Consider the following 5,729-nt stretch of genomic DNA (forward strand, 5'->3'; position numbering starts at 1 on the left):
GTTTGAGAGGCACAAAAAAACATCCTTAGCAAAGAATGCTAATTTATCTTTAGTCTCAGTTACCAAACATAAATCAGGCAGACCAGGTTTAGTTCTAAGTTTGTGTATCAACAGTTAAAATGCCAGGATAAGGGAAGATAGGGGGCACCCTTAACAAGTCCTATTTATGAGAGGAAAGGAGAGCTAGAAGATCCCCAAATACAGGATTTCGGCAGAAAGAGAGGTATAGAAAGCACTCACTGTTGACAAAAAGGCCATCAGGAGCCCAAATTTTCCAAAGTTGGCTCCAGGTAGCCCAGTGTGTGGTTGAAGGCTTTTTATGCATCTAGTGCAGTAAATATGCCTTGTAGTTGTTTAGAGCTTGCATGTATATATATCTTATCTTGATGTTGTGACTTGTACAACATGCCCCTACCTGTGCCATGTCCCCCATGTAGAAGGGGCATGTCGCATAAACAGCGAGCAGCCAGTGGTTGCTCACTGTCATTTAAAACTGGATACAAAAATCAGTATCTTACGTAGAAGTGATAGAGAGCTACGGTAAGAGTACGTGTAACCAAAAGTTATAGCAAAAACTGTAACAATGTTGCAATATGAAAAAGTAGCTATTTAGATCTAAATAACTAGTTTTTACACGTACAGGCATTTCCACGGATTACGAACTCCTGCTTTACGTATTCCCGCCTTTACGAATGCAATCTGGATGCCGCGCCATTTTATTTCCGCGGACATGGACCGCGGAGCAAACTTTGAAGCGCTGAAAATAAGAATTTGTGACCAGGAGAAGTCAGAAAGAGTGTAGAGGAAAGAAAGGTGTCCACCTTTTTAGAAAGTCAGAGAAGTAATCAACAGAATGACACAAACTTAATTATTTTTACAGTTGGGTACATCATGAATTAAAAAAAATTGATTAATTTGTTTATCCTCCCACTCCTTCCTGCTGTCACTAATGTTGGCAAGTACTGTTTGTAAAGTGTAAAAAAATGGTTTGTGTGTGTATTTGTATCTGAGATTGATGTGAGTGTGTTTGGGACTGTAATTATGCCTGGAATTATACTGTACAGCACTACTATATATGTACTATGCTGACTGCAGACTCTGCAGGAGGTCCCAATGATTATTTAGAGTTTATAACTGTAACGTTATTTATGGGCATTATGGGCATGTGAGGATGCATACCAGGTACTGTGCTGATTGCAGACTCTGCAGGGGGTTCCAATAAATTATTATTTAGAGTTTATTACTGTAACGTTTCTTTTATGAGCATGTCAGGATGCATTAAATAGGTATTATGTGTTTTTTATGTTTTAGTCAGACAGATCTGGAAATGTAAGCCTGGTAGTGTCTGTCATTTAAGCAGTCTAGCCATAAGAAGTGTGTGTGTATCTGACATTGTGCCATATTTTGGCAGGTAGCATAGCAAGGAGCAGAAGGAGGGCAGAAGAGCCTGAAAAGGGGGGAGAAGGAAGAAAGCTCTTGGAAGCTCTAAAACTAGAAGGAGGAAAAGAGGTGCAAGCCTTAAAATAAGAGAGAAGGAGAAAAGATTAAGAGTTGTAAAAATAAAGGAGGAAAAGAAAGAGATAAAGGAGAGAGGAAAGCAGGTTAATGAAGTGGTCCTGGTGCCAGGTCCAGCTAGGGTTAACCCATTTTTTTTAATAAACATAGCAGTTTCAGAGAAACTGCTATGTTTATAAATTGGTTAAGCCTTCCCCCTAATCCTCTAGTGGCTGTCTCATTGACAGCCGCTAGAGGCGCCTGCGTGATTCTCACTGTGAAAATCACAGTGAGCGCACGCAAGCGTCCATAGGAAAGCATTGCAAATGCTTTCCTATGCGACCGGCTGAATGCGCGCGCAGCTCTTGCCGCACGTGCGCATTCAGCCGACGGGGCGGAGAGGAGGAGGAGAGCTCCCCACCCAGCGCTGGAAAAAGGTACGTTTTACCCCTTTTCCCCTTTCCTAAGCCGGGCGGGAGGGGGACCCTGAGGGTGGGGGCACCCTCAGGGCACTCTAGTGCCAGGAAAACTAGTATGTTTTCCTGGCACTAGAGTGGCCCTTTAAGAGAGGTGTGAAATAAAAGAGGGAAAAAGAAAGTAATAAAAGAGAGAAGGGAGTCGAGAAAGAAGAAAGTCAAGAAGGAAGACTTATAATGGCACCAAAAAGAAAAGATGGTACAGTTGGTGCAGGTAATGAAAATAAAACGAAAAGCCATAACATTGGAAGCAAAATTGAACATCATAACAGACCATGATGCTGAAAATTGCACTAAATAATTAGCTATCAAATATTCACTAAGTAAATAAACTGTGAGTACAATTTTGAAAGACAAAGAAAAATATTTAAAGGAAGTAAAAAATTCACAATCATTGCATTCTACTTGGATACAAACAAAGGAAAATAAAAGCCTTATTCCTCAAATGGAAATTTTTTAAACAGCATGGATACATGATCAAACTGGACGGCTCCATATGCCTGTTACCTATGCTACCATTTGTGCTAAAGCGTTATCACTTTTTGAGATGCTGAAACAAAGAAAAGGAGGCAACATTGAAGAAACATTTTCTGCAAGTAATGGGTGGTTTGATTGTTACAAAAAAAGCGCTGGTTGGCATAACATAAAAATCTTGGGATGATCTGCAAGTGCTGATACAGAAGCAGCTAAATTATTTCCTGCTAAGTTGGCAGAAATATTGGAAGAGGGAAATTACTCGCCATTACAGATTTTCAATGTGGATCAAACCGGTCTCTTTTGGAAGCTCAAGCCACCAAGAAGCTACATTGCAAAAGAAGAATTATCAATGGACGGTTTTAAACCAGCAGGAGATCGACTAACTTTATTGCTTGGTGCGAATGCAGCTAGGAGACTGTAAGTTAAGACCCATGATGGTGCGTTGTGCAGAAAATCCTAGGGCACTTAAAGGAATTGTGAAACGTACACTGCCAGTCATATGGAAAGCCAATAAAAAAGGTTGGGTTACTGCTTTGCTGTTTGAAGATTGATTCTCACATTATTTTGTACCTGAAGTGAAAAAATATTCTGAAGAATATTCTGAAGTTATTCTGCTTGTAGATAATGCACCGAGTCATCCACCCTCTCTTCAACATCACCACCCTAATGTCAAAATCATATTCTTGCCACTAAATACAACTTCTATTTTGCAACCAATGGACCAAGGTGTTATCGCCAAATTTAAAGCACTGCGCCTTCTGCAGACATTTGAAATGTTGATTAAAGCAACAGATAACAAGACAGGTCCAAGTCTTAAAGATTTCTGGAGAAAATCATTTAATATTTTAAATGCAATACAAATTACAGCATATGCCTGGAGCAAAACTTCTGAGACAACCATGAAAGGTGTTTGGAAAAAGCTCTACCCTCAGTAGTTTGGTACTAATGTTGAAGGGTTTGAAGAACCAGCAGAAATTGTACAGCAGAACACAGAAGCAATTGTTACACTTGCCAACAGATTAGATCTGGATGTCTCTGCAACTGACATAAATGACCTTGTTGGAGCACACAAGGAAGAATTTACAAATGAAGACCTCTTAGATATGGAAGAACAAGAGCAAGTTGAAGAGGTAGAATATGTTACTGCACCTGAAACTCATGTTCCTTCTTTCACTTTTAAAGGCTTTGAGGAGGTATTTCAATACATAGAAAAGGCAATTAATATTTTTGAGTCGCAAGATTCTAACTTTGAGAGAAGTACCAAAGTTACTAGAGATCTAAGAAATGCCTATGCCGGCTATAAGGAAATTAACAAAGAAAATAAAAGAATGTGTTGGAAACAAACCACTAGCACAGCTTGTCTACAGAAAGCTGCTGTGACTAGTTCTGTCTCAAACAAACCAGAAACAAGTGAGGTGCAGCCATCAACAAGTACCAAACAACTGAGGGAGGACTGTGCGGTGCCCCATTCACCATCCTACATTTAAAAGCAGCAAGCACCCCAACAACAACCCTCTCCCCAAAAGGACTTAATGCTGAATTTGATCTTTTTAACTTTTTATAATAATTGATTTTTTATTACTATTTGTATCACCTCTGCCCCTTTAAATTAAGTAAATATATCTTAGTGTTTTTTTTTCCATATATATATATATATATATATATATATTTTCATCTCATTATCTCCCTTCCCCTTTTTTATTATATATATCAAATACCTTCGTTTTATATTAGTTTGCCCTGTTCCATTCCTTCCTTTACTCTATTCATTTTTATTTATTTTTACCCATTATTATTATTATTTGTACCCTATACTCCTCTCTATTTTATATTTTTTGTCCCCTTTTATTTTTACATGTGTATAGTTCCTTTCTTTTTGGTTTTATTCCCAACAAAATTTTTTTAGCTATTCAGCATTGAGACCCCTTTTTTTCCCTTTATATACATATCTTTTCCCCTTTTTTTTTTTTCCCTTACCATATTATATCTCTTTTTCTTTTCCATTAAGATATAATATATACTTTTTTGACCGTTTCTACTTTAATCAAGGGCTGCATCTCTGGACACTACATTTCCCATAATACCTTGTGTCACAACACGTGACCGCGCGCGTTCGCGATCACGTGTCCCACCTCCCTACCGGCTACCATTGGACGGAGGTGTGCCCTCACAAGCCAGCCTCCGTCCAGACGTCACACCCTCTCTAAGTCCCATGTTATATCACGTGACCGCGAGCGATCGCGGTCACGTGTCCCTTACCCTTCCGGTCTCCCCAGCTCACCATCACACATACTACATGTCCCAATAAGCATTGGGACGTACCATGTGATCGCGGCAGCTCGCGATCACATGACCATCTATTTCACTCTTTTTCAACATTATAACCACTCATTTTTAATTGATTTTTATAGCATCGTTATAGCATAGTTAAAAATTCTATTATTAATCAATACTCTTGTTATTTTTAAGTTATGTTTATGCTTTTTAACATTTCTGTATTTCTCTCATTGTATTGATGACGTCATTTTGGCGCCATAATTCAAACTATCATGTATTCTCCAAGTCTATATAAGCTTCATTTTACCAGGTTATTGTATATTATTGCCAGTTGATAAAGCCCTGTGTGGCGAAACGCGTTTTGGCTAATTTTATATATATATTTTATATTTGTACTAATAAAGGAATATTGGCTTTTTTCACCATACATTTGCCATATACCTTTTATTTTTATTTTATCTTTATATTTTATATTATATTACTTTTTTCTCTCTTAACCTGGTTACACGTCATTTTGGAGCTGACTATTGTCTAAAGAATCCTAGGTGGGGATTATACCACCCACGCCATCATAGTGAGCAGTATATCCTGCTCATTCAAATGTGAGTACGTTCTCTATTTTTTAAGCCTTACTCTTATATTTTATATACAGTGAGCACTATATTTTATTTTTCCTTTACTTCGAGGAATTACCCACATCTATGTCCCGCCAGTGGGGGATAAACGCCACTGAATGCTGATTACACTTGAGCAAGTACATGCTCTTGCATAGGTGAGTGAAATACCTCCCCTACACCCATTTTATTTTATTTTATTTATGCCAATACAGTCTGCACTATTGGAGTCTCCCTGTCTTTCTATTTGCATGGTCATCATTGAGTCAAGATTGCCTATACCATAGAAGATCCAGCGTTTTATTTGACTACAGTATCAAGTTCCCATCAGTCTATTGGAATCCACTACATATTGGGACTATTACGCTTATCCTTATATTTATTTTATTGT

General features: G+C 38.2%; 1 pseudogene; it reads left to right on the forward strand.

Annotated features, from left to right (window-relative positions):
* Positions 1–2,147: 2,147 nt before the first annotated feature.
* Positions 2,148–3,934, forward strand: LOC134609378 (tigger transposable element-derived protein 1-like; annotated as a pseudogene).
* The last annotated feature ends 1,795 nt before the right edge of the window (positions 3,935–5,729 follow it).

This window comes from Pelobates fuscus, chromosome 4, assembly GCF_036172605.1.
Source record: "Pelobates fuscus isolate aPelFus1 chromosome 4, aPelFus1.pri, whole genome shotgun sequence".
Taxonomy (NCBI): Eukaryota; Metazoa; Chordata; class Amphibia; order Anura; family Pelobatidae; genus Pelobates; species Pelobates fuscus.